Source organism: Chaetodon trifascialis, chromosome 6 (genome assembly GCF_039877785.1).
Source record: "Chaetodon trifascialis isolate fChaTrf1 chromosome 6, fChaTrf1.hap1, whole genome shotgun sequence".
NCBI classification, from domain to species: Eukaryota; Metazoa; Chordata; class Actinopteri; order Chaetodontiformes; family Chaetodontidae; genus Chaetodon; species Chaetodon trifascialis.
In genome coordinates, this window is record NC_092061.1 from 29,752,058 (window position 1) to 29,773,337 (window position 21,280).

At 42.9% G+C, this 21,280-nt stretch overlaps 1 protein-coding gene and 1 pseudogene across 2 annotated transcripts in view; one reads left to right on the plus strand and one right to left on the minus strand.

Moving 5' to 3' along the window:
• The window catches only part of arid3c (AT rich interactive domain 3C (BRIGHT-like)), a 111,144-nt gene that overhangs the window by 31,360 nt on the left and 58,504 nt on the right, over positions 1 to 21,280 (plus strand). The window lies entirely within an intron of this gene.
• LOC139332108 (uncharacterized) lies at positions 19,506 to 20,307 on the minus strand (annotated as a pseudogene).

Here is a 21,280-nt window from a genome sequence, read left to right on the forward strand (position 1 = left end):
CAACACAGTTGTGTTCTTGTCAATCGTCTGGTGTGGGAAAGAGAGAGACAGGGTTTAAAACATTGCACCTTTTGAAAGTGATATTTGGCATTTCTAAAAGCACAGTGTTGTATCTTAGCCATCATGTTGTGGAGAGGTGAGAAGTTTTTTTTGTTCAAGTAAAATCATGGAGACAGCATGTGGAACCATTAGAGTTACATCAGAGTAGACAACTTCCGGCGCCGTATGAGCGGCAGCCTTTTACAGCAGCTCGCTAGACTTTAAGAGTTTTTCTTATCTTTTTCTGCTTTTCTTGTACGTCTTCTTTTATTCTTTTTAATCTACATGTTTGTTAAAATCTGGCGCATCAGAGACATTAAACACAGTGACTCTGGCGCTACTTTGTAATCACTTTTTACAACCCGTACATTTTCTCTGCGTCTGTGGGTCCGAGAGAGACAATGGCTCCCATTGTTTACAGTAGGGATCAGCTGCTGGCCCTGCGTAACACAGCTGTGCGGCCGGAGGAACGACCTGATGTCCCCCGCCAGTTAAGGAGAAGGATGCGGGGTTGCAGGGATTAAACGTCGCGACAGGAGGAGAGCTTACAGACCGACTCTCCCGTCTGTCATCATGAGTAACGTAAGATCTCTCCCCAACAAGATGGTTGAGCTGGCAGCGCTGACGCGACATGAGCAGGACTACCGGCGGTGCAGTTTGCTACTTCTCACGGAGACTTGGCTGGGAATGCAGCACATGGACGCGACTGTGGCGCTGGATGGATTTTCACTCGTTCGAGCGGACCGGACAGAGAAGAGCGGTAAGAGGAAAGGAGGAGGGCTGGCAGTGTTTGTGAACGATAGATGGTGTAACTCCAGGCACATCACTATCAAGGAGCAGCACTGCTGCCCAGACATTGAACTGTTGGCTGTTAGTCTGAGGCCATATTATCTGCCACGGGAGTTCTCGCACGCCACAGTGGTGGCTGTGTATATTCCCTCTGCTAACGCTGACGCAGCCTGTGACGTCATCAACACTGTGATCAGCAGGCTGCAGACTCAGAAACCACAGGCCCTCTTACTGATCTCTGGGGATTTTAATCATGCCTCTCTGGCCTCCACTCTGCCCAAATTCATCTAGTATGTCACATGTGCCACCAGAGACAATAAAACACTGGACTTTTTCTATGCCAACACCAAGGAGGCATACGAATCATCACCCCTCCCTCCTCTGGGAAGAGCTGATCACAACCTGGTTCATCTCCTGCCTGTCTACAAGCCCCTTGTCAACAGGCAACCAGCTGTGTCCCGCACAGTGAAGAGGTGGTCTGACGAGGCTGAAGAGGCTCTGAAGGACTGCTTCGAGACAACCGTGTGGGATATATTCAGTGACTCTCATGAGGAGGACATCGACAGCGTGACAGACAGCATCACGGACTACATAAACTTTTGTGTGGCGAACACTGTACCCACCAGGACTGTACGGTGTCACTCCAACAACAAACCCTGGATTAATCCTGACATTAAGGCTCTTTTAAAGGAGAAGAAGAGGGCCTTCAAGTCAGGAAGCAAAGAGGAGCTGAAAACTGTTCAGATTGAGCTCAGAAGAAAAATCAGGGAGGGGAAGGACAAATACAGGAGGAGAATGGAGGAACAGCTGCAGGTGAACAACACCAGGGGAGTCTGGAGAGGCCTGAAAACCATTTCAGGCCACCAGAAGTCAAACTCTCAGGCAGCCGGGGATTCAAAGTGGGCAGATGAGCTGAACACCTACTTCTGCAGGTTTGAGGAAGCATCTGCCCCTACCCCAGCTGTACCAGCCCTGCAGCAGCCCTCCTTTGTTCTGCCAGCACTCTGCCCAAGTACCCCCCCCCCGCAGCATTCAGCTCACCACCTCCAACGCCACCCCCCACTGTTCCTCCCAGCCCCCCAGCCACTTCACAAGACACTCAGCCCCCCTGCCCCAACTTGTCTCTCACACCTCTCCAGGTGAGAAATCAGCTGAGGAGGTTAAAGACCAGGAAGGCTGCAGGACCAGATGGCCTCAGTCCCAGACTCCTCAGATCCTGCTCTGATCAGCTGAGCGGGATCATTGGACATTTGTTCAACCTGAGTCTGAGGCTGGGAACGGTGGATTCAATTCAATTCAATTCAATTCAATTCAATTCAATTCAATTCAATTCAATTCAATTCAATTCAATTCAATTTTATTTGTTGCCCATTACAAAACTATTCTGTTGAACAACATTTCACTTTGCTTTTGGGTGGTGAAACAGGAATGATAGTGACTCATTATCAACCTATATGAGGACAAATGGTAAACATTAGCTCAATCAGGAGTCTACATTGTTTTCAGGTTAAACCCTAACCCTAACCCTTACCTTAATGTAAGCCAGAAATAACAACAGAAAACACTTACTGATCAATTGCCAACTTCTATCATCCACAACCTAGCTTGTTCTGCTTGGATGGTCAGTGGGCTATGCTGATTGGCTAGTCAGTGGGCAAAATATTCATTGGCTTGTCAGCTCAGCCATAAAAACAGGGTCAAAATTTGTGCTTGTAAATCGCAGCTTATAGCTTGTATACTTCCATGTCACATTCACAGTTTTTGTGAATGAAATTTGTGTGTCCGTCTCTTAGACTTTGTCTTCTTCCAGTTGTTGTAAGCAGTTGATCAACCTCCTCTTCGCCTCAGTGTCTCGTAGGTGGCTGTTTCGCTGAGTGGACAGGTCACCATTGTATGGCAGTCGGCTTTGTTTAGCAGCACTGTGCATCTTCCTTTATTGTGGTTTTTTGATCACTGATTCTGTGGCAAAGGTCTGCCACTGGTATCTATTCTGGTACTACTACAAAGTTCAGTCCCTTGGCGAATGTGGTGAGAGAGTGCAGAATAAGTGCTACATATAATAAATAGCGCTACATAACAATGCCACCTGAAGAATTACACCCCAGGAAATCCTAACTAAGGTTCGGTCTAGTAAACAAGGTCACACAGGTTCAGTTACCACAGGGCGAGACAGTTCCCACTTAAAACAAATTTTATTAACAAAAATTATTCAAAGAAAATGTAAATATGTAAGGGTCACACACACCAGTTAAACACACTAAAATAGGCAATTGGGCAAGGCGAGTAAGGACCGGGCTGGGGCTTACCATGCGGCAGGGCAACCAAAAGGGAGAAGGGGGCCCTCAAATGTATCACCTGTGACGCTGCAAACACACACACACACACACACACACACACACACACACACACACACACACACACACACACACACACACACACACACACACACACACACACACAAAAACCAAAAGGGGGGGGGGGGGCTGAAGAATGCACCACCACCAGGGATTAAACTGCCGCAGTCAGCCCAAAGCACCTGGTAACAGAGAAACACAAGTTAATAAAACATGCCCAAAAGCTAGATGAAGCTGGTGTGGACTAAACAATGTTTAGATAATTAAAGAAACCAAAAAAGAAACAATTTAATGAACTAATCAACTCAATCAATTAAACAAATATTTACATAATTAAAGAAACCCCCCAAAAGAAATTAATAAATAAGGGCTTGAAACCATGGGCCTGGGTCACTAGGAGTGAGCAATCCTGCAGACCCCAGGGTGGCCTGTGCCACCTCAACTTCTGAAATAGAGCGGACGCCAGCAATAAGCTGCACTGGACCAAGACGGAGCCCGCTCCAACTTGACCAACCCCCAGAGACACAGCCAAAAAGGAACGAAACTAACCAGGGAAGACAAAAGAAGAAAGAAAGAAAAAGACAAACCAAAACAAAAAAAAAACAGCAGCACAGCTCAGAGAGTGGTGGTAGTCAGTGGCGGATGCAGAACAGATAGGCGGGTGTAGATTAAGTTTGGGCCTGATCACCTGATCTAAGCCTGATCACCACTTCGCCAAAATTGATAAGGTGTGTGTGTGTGTTGCCGCTGGGTGGAGAGATACCAGGAGCGCCGAATTCAAACGGCTTGTGTGGAAGCTTGTGTGGAAGCTGTAGGCAGGGTGCTTGCAGAGATATCTCACTCAAAAGCCTAAAAATTATTGCATTATTCAGCTGGAGGCGAGTGACAAATAAAACAAACAGGCAGACAACGTGCAGACTGATGTACCAGAGCGGCAGATAACCGTGTACAGCACAGCGGGGTGCCAGCGGATCACTCCTCTTTCCCCGGCCCCGACAATTGGTTGCGCTGAAAGGAGTGGAGATCGTGTGACCAGCAAGCATGTTAACGCACAGACAACAAGGAGAAGACGGCTGGGCACTTACATGAGTGGAGATAATAGTGCGCCCTGATGGCAATCACAATACCAGGCTGTCCAAACAACGCTGCCACCATGTGTGAAGTAAGAAGCGGAAGAGAGGGAGAGCCACCGCCACACACCTGGATATAAAGGTGCGCGTGGCCCAGCTATCCCAATGCCCGCACCACTGGTGCAGTGCCCAACAATGGACAGGATGGGAGTTATCTACTCCTTTGTGCAAGGAGGAACTCTACAAAATGACCTCCAGCAAGCTACTGGTGTGCATGTTTCTGACCAAACTGTCAGAAACAGACTCCATGTAAGTGGCATGAGGCCTGATGTCTTCTAGTGGAACCTGTGCTCACAGCCCAGCACCATGCAGCTTGATTGGCATTTGACAGAGAACACCAGATATGGCATGTCCACCACTGGCACCCTGTTCTCTTCACAGATGAGAGAAGGTTCACACTGAGCACATGTGACAGGCATCAAAGAGTCTGGAGATGCTGTGGTGAATGTTATGTTATGGTCTGGGAAGGCATATCCTTGGAGGGTCACACAGACCTCCATGTGATAGCCAATGATACCCTGACTGCTGTTAGGTACTGGGATGAAATCCTCAGAGTAATTTTCAGACCTTATGCTGGTGCTAGGGCTGGGTGATAAAAACGATAGCGATATGTCTCGCAATAGACACGTCATCAATATCAATAAAAAATGCGTTCGATAAAACGTTCGATTTTTTTTTTTTCTTTGTCGGAAGAAACCTGAAGTTGCGAAGCGAGGTTGGTTGCATGAACAAAGGCACTCGCTCTCAGGTAACCGAGCAACGTAGGAAGTAATCGCTAATCAGTAAGAGAGACACGCTAACACGCCAATCATGTAACATTATCAAGTTCGGTTGCGCCATCTCGTTGTCTTGTGTTTGATGCTTCGCGAGGAGTGAGATGAGAAATAGAAAGTGAGCGCTGCAGCGAGCGAATAAATTGTCGATAAAACAGGTAAAGTCAGCTCACCAGTATGGCATTTTTTTGGATTTTATAAGTCGGACCGTAGTCAGACCAATGTGGTCTGTAACTTATGCAAGACTGTCGTCCCCACCAAGACCGGTAACACCACAAACTTATTTAACCACCTTAGCCGCGCTCACCCTTTGGGCTGCAGCCTTATTAGCCAACGAACAGGCAGCTGACCACCGTGCAGAGGTATCTGCTTCATTGCCTGATGACAAATCATCTAAAAGGCACGAAGACGTAACGGAGGCAGCGGCATATCATATAGCTAAAGACATGCTTCCGCTGAGCACTGTGGAGAAGCCAGGTTACAAACATCTCTTACACGTGCTTTTTTTTTTTCTTAAACACACTTGCAATAAAAAAATAATTGAATAGTTCATGTATGTTTAGAGTAAGAAGAGTGACTAAAGTTGTTCATATGTCTAGGCTGGTTTTATAATTCAGTCAAGTCTACCTCAGTTTCTGCTATGTTTCCAAAACACTGCACATATCTGAAAACATTTTATTCAGCAGAAGGTGAATCAGCTTGTGAACTTCCTGCACTAAACCTGCAGGAAAAAAGTTCGCAGGTTTCTCTCTATTTACATTTTTACACTTTTTTTACATTTATTATTTGAGTGTTTTCCATGGTTGTGTTGACATTTCCTTTCCTTTCTGCCTTGATAGCTGAGGGGATTATGATCAGAGGAAGGTTAAATTTAAAATAAAAATGTTTTAATTGAATGTATTTTTCTCCCGGTCCTTATTTTAAATAGGTCATAAAAAATATCAATGATTATCGATATCGACCAATATAAAACACTTATATCGCAATAGAGTTTTCAGCCATAACGCCCAGCCCTAGCTGGTGCAGTGGGCCCTGGGCTCCTCTTGATGCAAGTCAATGCCTGGCCAGAGTGTGGCCAGAGTGTGTAGGCAGTTCCTGGATGATGAAGGAATTGATGCCATTGACTGACCTTCATGTTCCCGTGACCTCAATCTAATGGAGCATGTCATAATTTGAGTTGCCATGATGAAATTCATGCAAGTTGAATCAGCCTGTGGTTTAAATTTTTTACTTTGATTTTTGGTATGATTTTGAATCCTGCCCACCATGGGTTGATGAATTTGGTTTTCAGTGATCGTTGTTACATAATTCTCAACAAATTCTACAATGTACATCAGTTAAGATTTTAAACATGAATAATTTGTTCATCATGTTCTGATGTGTGATTTAAGTGTCCCCTTAATTTTTTGGAGCATTTTATACCCTTCTCTTACTCCCTGCACCTGTCCTTATTTGGCAATTTTAAACCCTTCTCTCTCAATCCTTCCTCTCTACTTCATGTCCTTCTTTTGGTAATTTTCCACTAAGCTTTTGGCCCCTGTCATGGTTTGGTGCAGCCCACTAGTCACAGCCTGCGTGACTTCTTCATTTACTTGCGCATGTGACTTCCTCTTTTTTAGGTTTTGTTTTGTGGAAAATTACTCACTTGAGTCCACACCCGAGATCTTAAATTGTTTTGAATTAACTTAGGTCAGTTTAGATGAGCTGCCAAGATCCATATTCCTATTCTTGAAATTGCCAGACCTTTGCAAACATCAGGTAGTAGATGCCATCAGTGTAGGATGTGCATGTTGGGTTCAACTCCATTCCAGCCACAGCTGAGTTCCAGATGACCTTAGCTCTGGACTCCACTTTAAAGAGAGTAATGGGTGCTGTTCTAGCTCTAGCACCCTTTAGGGATTAATGTATTTCTGACTCTGACTATTTTGACCTTTAAACTTACCATTACTTTAATCACCCATTATATTTAAGCCAACACCAGCTAGTTTACCAAGTCGAGTTCAGCTGTCAAGTTGCCTTTTCTTTTCCTAGTTAGTTATGAATATGAATGTGTTGTCCAAGTGATTATGTCTGAGAAAGATCTGGTACAGCAGGGTTCGCCGGCATGGATAGTGTAATTGATTCATCCACACAGGTGATTAGATCTGCAATGGACTACATGTAAGATGCTAATGACTATTGGATGTCATCATAAACACAGCAAGTCTATCTATCATCAACAGTCAGCACAGCTGCTGGGGCATCTCAGACAAGACCTAACTTTGTAACAATGGTGAGATTAGTAGAATGTCATACTCAAGTAAAAGTACAAGTAGTAACACAAGTACAAAGTACAAAGCAACTTATTCCAAATGCACAGGGATTAAAAGTAACTTTGTGCAAAACAGAATAATTACTCTTCTCATTGCAGAATGACTATTCACTGTGAATGTCTACACATTGTGCAGTGATTTGAAATGTAGTGAGGTGCAGTACTTAAGCTACAATGTACTTCAGCTTTTTCTTTATTTATTTTACAAAAAAGATTTTATTTTTTTATTTTACATAAATCCAGTACTCTAGCACCTGGTCTTTTGTCTGGGGAGTGGCGAGTTCAATTGCTGTAAATGCGATTAGGCCCCAACTATTACCCTGTGATTTCTTTTCCTTCACACAGGCTCTTTCTGAAGGCATGTCCTTCAGTTATAATCATTATGGAGTCTGTACGTTTTCTGTTGATGTTTTTCCTTTCAGACATTCCATGTCTTAGAATAGCTTCAGCACAACTAATTTTATTCCTCCTGTCTTCTTCCAAACAACTTAGTGGTAGGTTTAATACTCATCTCTGAAGTAGGACTGTGTTGCTCCCAACCAGGGACATGTCTTCTAGCCAGACTAATTGTGCACATTGTGTTAGCTTGATCACAGCGCATACTCCATGGCTTTGGTCCGATGTCTGGTGTTGGATTAGACCATGCTCCTGGCATATGCCTCAATATTTGGAGTATCCTGTAGCTGGGTATTGATACTTGATACTTGTCAATACCCAGTAATTGGATGTGTTCCCCAGGCATAGGATAACCCATTGTTTCACGTCTTCTTCTTGCAAGCCCCACCAGGTGGATTCATTGTCTCTTGTGTGCCCTTCTCTCCATGTTTGTAAGACACCACTGACATCTTTTTCAGCCCACTGCAGTCAAATCGCAACGTTCCCCAAATGCTGAGCTCAAGCGAAAGCCCAGGGGTCCCAGTTTGTCTACCAGATGCTGTGGGATGATGGTGGCAGACTTGAAGTATGATGGGACTTTGGCTTGATCCAGTGAGGTTTTAAAAATGTCCATTAGAATGTAAGCCAGCTGATCTGCACATTCCCTGAGCACCTGCCCAGGTATAATGTCAGGGCCTGGGGCCTTCTGTGAATTAACTCTCCTCAGAGACCTCCGCACATCAGCTGTGTCGAGGCAGAGTGTCTCTTCATTCTGCTGGTAAACAGCTTTCTTCGCAGGAGTGCTATTTAGTGCATCAAACCTTCCAAAGAAGGCTGAGATTGTTAAGAAAGTCTGCATCATCATCACATGCAGGAGGGGCTATCTTGTAGTTTGTGATAGCCTGTATGGCTTGCCACATATTCCTGGTGTTGGTGGTGTCATGGAAAAAATCCTGGATTTTTTGTCCATGGGCATGCTTTGCTCATCTGATGGCACGGTTAAAGTTGGCTCTCGCTCTCTCCATGCATGCATTCCAATACCATTGGAAGAGTTGGCTTTTATCAATGACCATGTAAGTACAATCAGCCCAATGATAATCTGTGACTTTAGGATCACTAATAGATGGAAGGGGTGTCGGATAGGTTCCACAATAATCTGTAAAGGCAGGTGCTAGTTCTCAAGGATGAAATACTGCTGGTCTTTTTCTCCCTCAATCATCTGGTGGTACATGTGAAGGCTATTGCTCCACATCATAAAAGGACCCAGCCAAACATCCACATACATCACATATGAAGTGGTTGAGTGTAGTTTGGGCCTCATCTTAGCTTCAACTGTTTCCTTTTCACTTGAAGGTAGACAGTGTTCAGTATCCAGGGGGAGGGCTCAGGACACCTGAACACTGGATGGTTTTGGTGCATATGAAGATACGGTCGGCACCTCTGTAGCACATCCCCATCCACCACTACTGGCATAAATACTGTACATACAGCTGTTGTCCTGGGCTCAGAAGGTGGGGGTCTCTTGGGTATTTGGCTTCTCAATTGCTGCAGAAGTAGTTTGTAGTGCCAAAATTTGTGCCAGTAACCTCAAAATCCACACTGTATCATTTGGTAGACTCAAGTATATCGTTTGGTAGACTCAAGTATGGAGCTCCACTTTGGTTGCAGACCCCATTCCAGCATTTGGGTTAAATCTCGACTGGTGGCACAGATGATAGGCAGTGTTTCACCTTTTGTGGACTAATGCTTCGGCTTGAAGTCACCTCTTAATGTCTGGCCTCTGGGGAACGTGCATCTCATCCAGGCCCTCCATGGGTTTTTGGCTTCTTTGATGCTGATGTTGTTGTTGCAGGACTCAATTCCCCTTCCACAGGCATGACGTCAACTCCTACTGAATAGATTCCTTTGAATGGAACCACTACCATTTGCACTGTCAATCTAATCTCCATGCTTTGTTTCAGCCTTATGGGCATGTACACTGCTGTTGCCACAGTCACACAGAAGCTTTCAAGAGGATCCAATAATCTTCTCACTTGCCACCCTTTTGTGAGACCAGCCTGTAACTCCCTTTAATCTGACTGAAGAGAACAGATGTTACAATAATGGAGGAATTCACCATCTCACTGGTGACATTGCATTCTGTGCATATTCCACAGAAATAAGCATCCATGACCTTTACTGGTCTGTGTTACATCCACCTAAACTCTTCTCTTGCTCGCTCTTGCATTTGGCCACATTTGTAGCTGGTTCCAGAAGGATTTAGCCTCCAACAACTTCTCAGTAGTCTGAATTATTTTCCATTACCCTGTGCCTTAGAATTCCATGGTTACTTAACCTAGTCAACCAGGTAAATAGAACTTATATATTTGCTGAATGTAACATCCAAGGTCACAAAGTGATCAATTTTACATGTCTAGTTTGTTTATGACATAACTACAGGGATATGTTAAAAAAAAACAAACAAAAAAAAACATAGAGAATCAACCCTCACATCTTGGCTCATTGTTCAGGCTTGCAGTCCACATGGGGAGGACAACACTTTGCATACTGGGAAGGTATTGTATTTTCCAAATAACAAACCCTGGGTGTCTTAGGTACTAATAGCCCTACTGAATGAGCAGAAGAAGGTTATTAGATCAGTGGAGAAAAAAAAGCTGAGGAGGGTGCAGCCGGAGCTGAGAAGGGAGGTAAAGGCGAGGTAAAGACAGCTACAGGAGGAAGTTGGAGGAGTGCTTACAGGGGAACAACACTGGAGATGTCTGCAGAGGCAGTCAATCTCTGGCCACATCAAAGACAGTGGGAGGGTCCCAGAATGTGGAGACTGGCAATGCACAAATGAACTGAATCAATTTTTCAACCGATTTCATTCTACCGAAGGATCCCTCCCCCACCCACCAGCGCACAGACCTGAAAGCATTACTACTCGACACGCCGTCCTCCTCTGAAGCATCCTCCTCACACCACTTAACCCCACTCTACTACACATTAGAAACCACATACCCCTCAGCCTCTCCATAACAGCAGATCAGGTGAGGAAGGAGCCAAAGAAGATGAAGGCAAAGAAGGCAATAGCCCCTGATGGCATCAGCTCCACAATGCTTAGGGACTGTTCAAATCAGCACTGTGGGTTTGTACTGCACATCTTCAACATGAACCTCAGTCTGGACAGAGTTCCAGCCCTGTGGAAAACCTTTCTGTGTGGTTCCACTACCAAACACTGTGCACCCTAGAGAGCCTAACCACATCAGGCCAGTAGCCTTAACTTCTCACCTGATGAAGACCATGGACAGGATCATACTTAACCACCTCCAAAACCTGGTGAGAAGTGAGTTTGGCCCCCAACAGTTTGCAAAAAGATCAGGCAATGGTATGGAAATTTCAGTTTTATTTATGTAGTGCCAAATCACAACAGAAGTTCAGTGTTTCCTCTAGGATTTTTTTCAGGAGCGGGGGCAGGCTCTCCGGGGAGCCGTGGCGAGGTAAACAAATGACACTTGACTGCAGATTTTATTTTTACAACCTATTTATTGAATGGCCAGTTGAAAATTGTTTTTTTAAAGGCTGAATGTGTCTGTGTGTGTGAAAATGCAGTCAGCATTTACATCATGGTGTGTAGATATTAGCTTAATGCTATCAATTAGTTTACTCACGTTAGCAACACCGGGTTGGCACCGGGCCCAGTTAACTTAAGCTACCGATATGCCACTCCTAAATGAATGTAGAGGAAACACTTGAAGTTGCCTCAGGACACTTTCCATATAGAGATGGTATAGACCATACTCTTTATCTACGGAGACCCAACAATTCATCCATCATGAACAGCCCCGCTCACCCTGCGTGCCCCCTACATACTGAAGCCAGCACACATCAAGTAGTTGACCAATCATGTGTATCTTAAACAGAAAAAAGCTGAGAAAAAAAAAACAAAAAAAAGCCCAAAGCGGCTCCTCTGGCTCTGATCGTTCACTTCAAAGAGTGGCTCTAAGAACCATTTTGTTAGCAACTGACACATCACCACTGTGTTATGGTAGAAAATGTTCAGACGTGTTAATCAGCACCTACCTAACAGCGGGTTTGGGGAGCTTCTCTACATTTTCAGCTGTGAGCCTGTTGCGTTTTTTATCAACAATGTGGGACACTAAGCTGAACAGTCGCTCACTGTCCACGCGCTGCATGGGTCTGACAGGTATCTCTTTGACATTTGAGCCAGAAGACGCCAGAATCCCACATTATCTACCACGAACAGTGGCTGGTCATCCAGGGCAATATACTCGGCCAGAGCTTCCGTGATTTTGACCGCACGCGGGTTGTCCCTGCTGCAAAGTTGGTTGTCTCTTGTCGTCGCATGTGAATTCTTTATACTCCGCCTCGTTCTGTGGCTTCAGATGTTTGATTAAGTTGCTTCTATTGTAACCTTTCGATTTTGTCCCTCCTCTCGAAAGTTTTGCTGTACATCAGTTGCAGTCTGCCTTGTTTTTGTCGCTCTCATTCACCCGGAAATACTTCCACACTGCTGACATCATGGTGAGTCCTCACTGCCCGCCTTGCAGTCAACTGCTGTAAACTGCGCACTGCCATAAAGTGATATCGGTGTCGTGGTATTGGTGGCAATTTTATGAGTACGAGTACGAGTACTTATGCCCGGTATCAGCTCGATACCCGATACTGGTATCGGTGCATCCCTAATTATTACTATTATTTTTATTTTAAACTGGGCTGTTAAACATGCAATTTAAATGGAGTTTGAAGGAAGGAAGAGCAATTGTCTTGTCTGACACGAACGAAGTGGATGGCTGGAGTGGAGGAAACACATGTGAACGCAGTTTATGCACCTTTACTATTAATGAATATCTATATTTCAAACTCCAAAAAGAGTTCATGGCATGAACCTCCTTGCCTTCAAAAATGAATTCAATCCATGGTGCTCTTCTGTCCTCTGCAGCTGGGAGCCGATGGAGTGATTTGTGCTCCTCTTTACAACCAACAACTGAACAACACCTGTGGCGCCTGGACATGAGTCATAACACGGTGCTTTCGATAACGTAACAGCGGATCTGTGAGAAGGTGGCGCTGGGTGGAGCACCAAATTCAAAGGGCTTGTGTGGAAGCTGTAGGCAGGGTGCTTACAGAGATCTGTATCTCACTCAAAAAAGTGCAGACGGTCTTATTTCACACTTTGTATGCAGAGACCCAAAAAAGTGAGTTTTTCATAATATGGGACATTTAACTGTGAAAATCGTATTATTTATTTATTTTTTTTTTTTTAAATTTCTGATTGGGCGGGTAAGCTGTCAATCAGGGCGGGCATAGGCCCATGTCTGCCCATAGGTCCGCCCCTGCCCCTGCGTGAGACAGTGGGGGCCTTAAGCAGCTCCTTCAGCAACTAACTATATGTTTACGAACAATTTGCTGTTTCACATTACATCACAAACTTTCTTTTACACTACTTCTTTATTTATGTTAACATTTGTTAAAATCCATTACATCTGTGCAACTGTCTTGCTGTCTTGTGCAATATTAATTGTTTACTATGCTTATATATATGTATATACTTTGTTACTGTGTTATATATTTTCTACTGTGCAAAAGTACAAAAACAATATATATCATTACCAATATCTTACTTACCCATAAAATTTTCCAGTGTGACAAAAAGCCATCATTCTCTTATTTATAGAATCTTTTTGTATTTAATGTGTGTGTGTGTGTGTGTGTGTGTGTGTGTGTGTGTGTGTATACACACACATATATATATATATATATATATATATATAGAGAGAGAGAGAGAGAGAGAGAGAGAGAGAGAGAGAGAGAGAGAGTTAGTTTTATTCTTGCTGTCTGTAATAACTAAATTCCCCCCGGTTGGGATCAAGAAAGTTTTATTATATCTTATCAATTACTGTAACTTAGGCATCATTGAGAGAAAATCCAAAGAAAGAAATCCGTCTTGACTCCAGTGGTTGTCTGTGGACTGAGACCCCAAACAATGAAACAAGATGTAATAATGAATAAATTCAAGTCAGTTTATATTATTGCAGCACCTTTTATGCAAAATGGCAACTATAGGAAGTACTTTATATAATCCAGGACAGATACCCCAAATCAAAATGGATAAATGAAATAAGTTAACAATTAAGATCAAATTTATTGGGGGTTGTGCCGAGAGCTGAGTGGTGCTGTGATGGAAAGTGGGCTCATCCCTGATTAGAGGTTGGAGATCCAGTTAATTGAGTGTGACCTTGGTGCGTCAGCAGATCATGTAACACGGAGCAGCTTCCAGCTGACCTGTGTTGTATTGTGCTGGACATGCTGCTTGCTGCTCATTGACTGTTCATGCTGAACCTGCAGTTATAGCTCTGTATGTCACCACTAATGTTTCTGAAGGGAGGAGGGAGGATTGAAATATATTGGCTATTTTCATGTTTCCCATAGTTTATTGTCTTTAATGACAATAAAATGAAACGGGATCCTGGGATTATATTTTTGTAGTTATGATTTCCAGGGTTTTGTTTTTTTTGTTGTTGTTGTTTTTTTCCATCAAAATGCTGTGGAAATCTTAAGCAAATTTCCAAAGAGTCAACAAAAGAAAATGACAGTATTTCCTTCAACAATTGTTAAAATCAATTCTCAAATAGTACCAGGGCCTTTATTTACTTCAACTGCAGAGATTGCAAAGATTGAGATTGCAGAGATACTTATTTTATATATAATGTTTTGTTATATTTCAGTAGGAAGCTCACATTTTAATAAGCTATTGATGCTGTGTGCTGTTAATACAAAACTTAACACTTCCTCCTACTGTACTGTTGTACCTACTGTCGATAATTTCAGTTTATTGTCCATTTCCATATCACTAATTCATCAGTATAACAACATTCTTCCCCACTGCTGCTCTTACTTTCTTTCACTAATTATTTTGGATAAGGGTTCGAACCGGAGCCACACAAAACACCAGGAAACAGGAGTTCTTAATTAATTCAATGTCTATTTATTTTCTTTAACATAATGAAGACGATGATGATTGCCATGTTTCTAAATAAATAGGTTATAGTAAATGATGAAACAACATCAATTCAGCTTTTCAAATGATGTCAAACTCATAGTTAAAGAATGCAAGTTATCATGAACCTTGATATAATTTCTTAACATGTCATCCATCCATCCATCCATTTTCTATGCCGGTTATCCCTTTCGGGGTCACGGGGGGGGCCGGAGCCTATTTTGGCTGTCAACGGGCGAGAGGCGGGGTACACCCTGGACCGGTCGCCAGCCGATCGCAGGGCAGGAGAGTTTCATTAAGAGTACACTGAAGAACCCCCTGCAAAGTACAAGTGATTAATAGAAGTGAAACTAATTTGTGAGTGAGAACTTGGTCTGTACCAGCTCTATATGGAAAGTGTCCTGAGACAACTTTTGTTGTGATTTGGCGCTATACAAATAAAATTGAATTGAAAAAAATTGAAACTGTATTTGTCTCAAAAAGGGAAAATGAGAGCAGCGGAGTAGTGAGTGTGACATGACATGGTCTACTGGTGTTTTTTTTTTCTTACCCAGTTTTAATAACAACTGCCACTCATTTATTCATGCTGGCCATTATTTGAGCCTCACGTTTTATTCAAAAAATTAGCAGTGTTCTCAATACTTTTAAATGGCATATGAACTGTAGCATTTCTTGAACTCTGGAATAAATGTCCTGTTTGCTGCTGTTATATATACACACACACACACACACACACACACACACACACACACACACACACACACACACACTTTTTTTTTTAGCTTTTCCAGTAAGCAGGACATGGGAAAAAGTCTGTTTCCATCAGCATTTATCTCCTTTTCTCCAATTCAAAAAAATCTCCACTTTGATGAAGAGTAGAAACCTTCTTTGTTATATTCAGGTGTTTTTGGAAGTTTTGGTATTTTCATTCAGAATTTTGCACACAAATTCACTGACCCCAGGCATCAAGATAGAAAATTACAAAAAAAAAATTTGAAAAGGCACACCTGTGCAATAGTCATGCTGTCTAATCAGCATCTTGATATGCAACACCTGTGAGGTGGGATGGATTATCTCGGCAAAGGAGAAGTGCTCACTAACACAGATTTAGACAGATTTATGAACAATATTTGAGAGAAATGGATCTTTTGTGTATATAGAAAATGCTTTAGATCTTTGAGTTCAGCTCATGCAAAATGGGAGCAAAAACAGTGTTGTGTAAAACGCAAGTGTTCCATTTATGTTTTTGGTCAGTGTATATGAGTCCACTTATGGGGCATTGACCTGTAAAATGAAACAGAAAGGGCAGAGGTGGTGATGAGGGATTTTCTTGGAAACAAAAGTTACCAAATGTATCACACCTGTTATTTGATGTGCAGAAACAGAGGAGAGAAAACAGCACTGCTGATAGGTTAGGACCAGTGGGACAGCTTTGCAACATCAACTAGAAATTAATTGTTGTCCATAATATTTCTTTTTTTTTTTTTTAACTTCATTTATAGAGATTTTTCAATTGGGGGCAAGACAAAAGACGTAGTCAGGGTCGCAAAGCAAACCTTAACCAGGTGATAGGAGAGCAGGCGAGATCAAAGGCAGCCAGCCAGATAACAGGAAATCTGTCCAAGAGTAATTGTTGGACAGTCTTGCGTCAGGGCTAAGAAAAATCTGGCAGTGGATGAGTAAGTGAGTGCCGCTTAAGTATAGTGCTGATTAGTAATGAGTCCCAGGTATGTTTCAGGTGATTGAGCAGATGAGCAAGGCGAACAAGTAAACAGTGGTGGCAGAGCAGGTGAGCAGATGAGGGAGAGTGGCAGCAGGTAAGGAGTTGATGGATGTGACACATCTTAAATTGCAAACATGTACAACAAGAATATTAGAACAGTAACATCCAAAACTGGCAGATGACATATAACAGAAAACACAAAACACACACAGACACAACTGAGAAAACAAACAAACAAAAAAAAAACTATGAAAAAAAAAGTGCATTACAGAATATTTAAGCCATGTTGGAATGGACCACCTGTGGAGGTGTAAATTCATAGCTCAAAACCAGGGAGGCTCTTCAGTTTATTAGTGGGTCCCAGGTTTAGTAAAATCTCTTAAAGGAGCTGTTGAGGGTGCATCATTTTTTTTTTCAGCTTGATGTTCTACATCACATCCTTGATCTGTCGGCTGGGTGATTCAATTCAATTCAATTCAATTCAATTCAATTCAATTCAATTCAATTCAATTCAATTCAATTCAATTCAATTCAAGTGAGAGAAGCCATCCATGTCAAAGTTGAAAAACCATCTCTGAGGGGGGAGGCCTGAGACACCACCTATCTCCCACATACAATGCTGTCCTTTCATCTCTTCCAAAGAGATTCAAAAACTTAGCCTCTGAAAATAAACAACAAAGCCATTCACACAAGGCTCAAGGAGCCTCCCAATGACAAGAATGGGACACTAACGAGGCAGACGACTGTCGTTGACACCCAAGGGTCGCACCCTACCCCGCCTTAATGGGGGATCGTTTGCCTCACAATAGAGTGATACCATCCTTGGTTTTGGGGGTTTGGCCTCACTCAGAGGATAAATACTTGAACCTAACACCATACACCATTTCATTGGACTAGAGCTGTCCTATCTAGTCCGGTGCGCATGAACTGATGAAGCCTGCTCGGATGAGAGGCGAAACGTCTTCCAAGACAAACTGACAGAGTCCAGTTGTGATCGATTGAATGATCTGACAAGTAGGATTTAAACCAGCTTAGCGCAGTTCCCTTAATGCCAATGAAGTGTTCCAGTCTCTGCAATAGGATACCATGGTCAATGGTGTCAAATGCAGCACTAAGATCCAATAAGACTAGTACAGAGACAAATCCTTTATCAGATGCAATTAGAAAGTAATTTGTAACTTTAACCAGTGCTGTCTCTGTGCTATGATGCACTCTAAATCCTGACTGGAAATCCTCAAATAAACTATTATTGTTTAGAAAGTCGCACAGCTGATTGGCAACTGCTTTCTCAAGAGTTTTTGAGAGAAAGGGAAGGTTGGATATCGGTCTATAGTTGGCTAAAAACCCTGGAACAAGAGTAGGCTTTTTAAGTAGCGGTTTTATCACAGCTACTTTAAAGGACTGTGGTACGTAGCCTGTTGATAAAGACAGATTGATCATGTCTAATACTGAAGAGCCAATTAAAGGTAAAACTTCTTTAAACAACTTAGTCGGGATGGGATCTACAGTTTAATACAGTTTCTACGGTTTCTGTGTTTGAAGACAAAACAGTACCTGTTGACGGCAGGAGCCGATGAACTCTGTCTCTAATAGTTAGAATTTTTTCATTAAAGAAGCTCATGAAGTCATTACTGTTCAGAGCTAAAGGAATACATGGTTCAACAGAATTATGGCTCTCTGTCAGCCTGGCTACAGTGCTGAAGAGAAACCTGGGATTATTCTTATTTTCCTCTATTAGTGCAGAGTAATAGGCTGCTCTGGCACTGCGGAGGGCTTTCTTGTATATTTTGACTGTCTTGCCAGGCGAATCGAGATTCTTCCAAATTGGTAGAACGCCATTTCCTTTTCTGTGAAGTTTGCTTTAATTTGCGGGTTTGAGGGGTATAGCATGGAGCTAACCTCCTCTGTTTAATTATCTTCTTTTTTAGGGGAGCAACAGAGTCAAGAGTCATACACAATAAACCTGTAGCACTATCAACCAGGTAGTCAATCTGGGAGGGACTAAGGTTAGCATAGGAATCCTCCGTTGTATTGAGACATGGCATTGAATTAAATGCTGATGGAATCATATCCTTAAATTTAGCTACAGCACAGGAGTCTGGTATAAGAATTTTTGCCTACTGGATAGTGGTCTGGTATAATTCAAAAGTTATTAAATGATGATCCAACAAAAGAGGATTCTGTGAGGATACTATTAAGTCTTCGATTTCAATGCCATATGTCAGAACAAGGTCGAGGGTGTGGTTAAAACAGTGAGTCGGTTCATCTACATTCTGATGGAAGCCAACTGAGTCTAATACTGAGATAAACGCAGTGCTAAGGCTGTCATTATCAACATCGACATGAACATTAAAGTCACCTACAATAATTACTTTATCTGCTTTAAGGACTAAACCTGATAGAAACTCAGAGAACTCAGCTATAAATTTGTACTATACTGACCAGGAGAGCGGTATACTATAACAAATAAAACTGGCTGCACTGTTTTCCATTTTTCATGAGAACAAGGCTTTCAAATGAGTTATAGTCGAGTTTAGGTTTAGGGTTGATTAAAAGGCTTGAGTCAAAAATGGCTGCAACTCCACCTCCTCTGCCGCTGCCTCGAGGAATGGAGTACTAATATGGCTCGGAGGAGTAGCTTCATTTAGGCTCACATACTCTTCAGGACGCAGCCAGGTTTCAGTCAGACAAAATAAATCAATTTTATGGTCTGATATTAACTCATTTACTAGAACAGCTTTAGAGGACAGAGATCTGATGTTAAGGAGTCCACATTTAATTCTCCTATCTTGTTGTACTATTGCAGAGGTTGTTTGAATTTTAATTAGAATTTAATGTCTAACACCTCTTCTCTGTACTTTTGGTACACTTAGTTACACTTACATACTTAGTTTATGTGGTCGGGGGGCAGACACAGTCTCTATGGAGTGTTGGGTGGGTAACTGCTCTAATGGAGGTGCAGAGAAGCGTGTAGGACTGCAGCTCTGCCTCCTGGTCTCAACTCTGAGTTGTCAGGGGTTAGGTTCATAATTAAAATTGGTCGGATTTCTAGAGATGAGAGCTGCTCCCCCCAAAGTGGGATGGATCTCTCCTAATCAGACCAGGTCTTCCCCAGAAAGTCTGCCAATTATCAATGAAGCCCACACTGTTTGCTCGACACCACCTTGACAGCCAGCGATTGAATGATGACAGGCGGCCAAACATGTCATCACTGGTCAGATTTGGCAGGGGTCCAGAGAAAACTACTGAGTCCGACATCGTTTTATCATATGTACACACCGATTCGACATTAATTTTAGTGACCTCCAATTGGCGTAACAGGGTGTCATTACCGCCGACGTGAATAACAATCTTATGGTATTTACGTTCATCCTTAGCCAGTAGTTTCAAATTTGATTCGACGCCGCCCGCTATGGCCCCTGGCAGGCATTTGACTGTGGTCGCTGGTGTCGCTAACTTCACATTTCTCAAAATGGAGCTGCCAATAATCAGAGTTGGTTTCTCAGCGGATGTGTCGCTGAGTGGGGAGAACCTGTTAGAAACATGAAGTGGTTGGTGGTGACCCGTGTGCTTCGGCTTGGGACTATGCTTCCCTCGAACAGTCACCCAGCCTCCCTGGTTTCCCGGCTGCTTGGGAGCTGTTGAGGGACGGCTAGGTGGAGCTGCACTTGGTCGGTCCGCACCGCCTACGGGGGCCTGGCTAACTACAGTTCATGGTTTGGTTTCCATGGTGCGGAGCTGAGCTTCCAATTCACTAAACCTCGCCTCCAACTCACCAAATAAACTACATTTATTACACGTACCAGTATCACTAAAGGAGGCAGAGGAGTAGCTAAACATGTGACACACCAAGCAGGAGAGAACTGGAGAGGGACAGAGAGAAGCCATCGCTAGTTGCTGGGCTAAGCTGGTGTAGCTAGCAGAGCAGACAAGCGCGTCTAAATTAACGGCCGCTAAATAAACAGACTTATGGGTGCTTGAGCAGAACCACTGTTACTTTAGAGCGTGGATAATAGGCCGCTGTAACAAAACACAGAGCAAATTACACTCTGAGGAGAAAGAGCGACAAATGCATGCTACAACTAACGCAGCAACCAGAAACAGGAAGTGAGATGATACGCTTACCTCGGTACGTCAGACAGACAGACAGATGTAGGTGCTACATCTTTCTATTTGACAAAGACAAAGCAAGAAAGGAGGAGGCATTGACCTGGGTGAATTAACATCATTTTCAATATCTTGTACTTGAGCTCAAAGCAGAATTATCAGTGCTCACCATTACACTGTATCGACCACCAAGATATTGATGCAGAAATTTTCGGAGTTAATCGCACTCGGTATTGATAGATATGACAGATTAATTGTGGATGGAAACTTGAATATCCATTTGAACAAAAAGAATGATGTGAATTTACTGGATTGCTTTGAACTTGAACTTACATGAACTTGAATGAAGCCACTCGTCAGCATGGTAACATCCTGGACTTGGTAATAACAACAGGGACTATATTTCAGTATTAGAATTACCTACTTCTGACTATCACTGTGTCTTTTTAGTGGCAAATTAATCTTAATGAAGACTAAAGGGGAATATTTGATTCAAAGTTGATTCCTTGATGGCAAGACTGAAGCAAATTTCTGTAATATTTTGAGATCATTTGAGCCACACACTGCTACTCTTTGAATGACATGGTTAAACATTTCAACAACACCATGTCATCTGCTTTAAAAACTGTTGCTTCACTAAAGATTAAAAGGATGTCGATTTACAGTCGATAAACAGTAG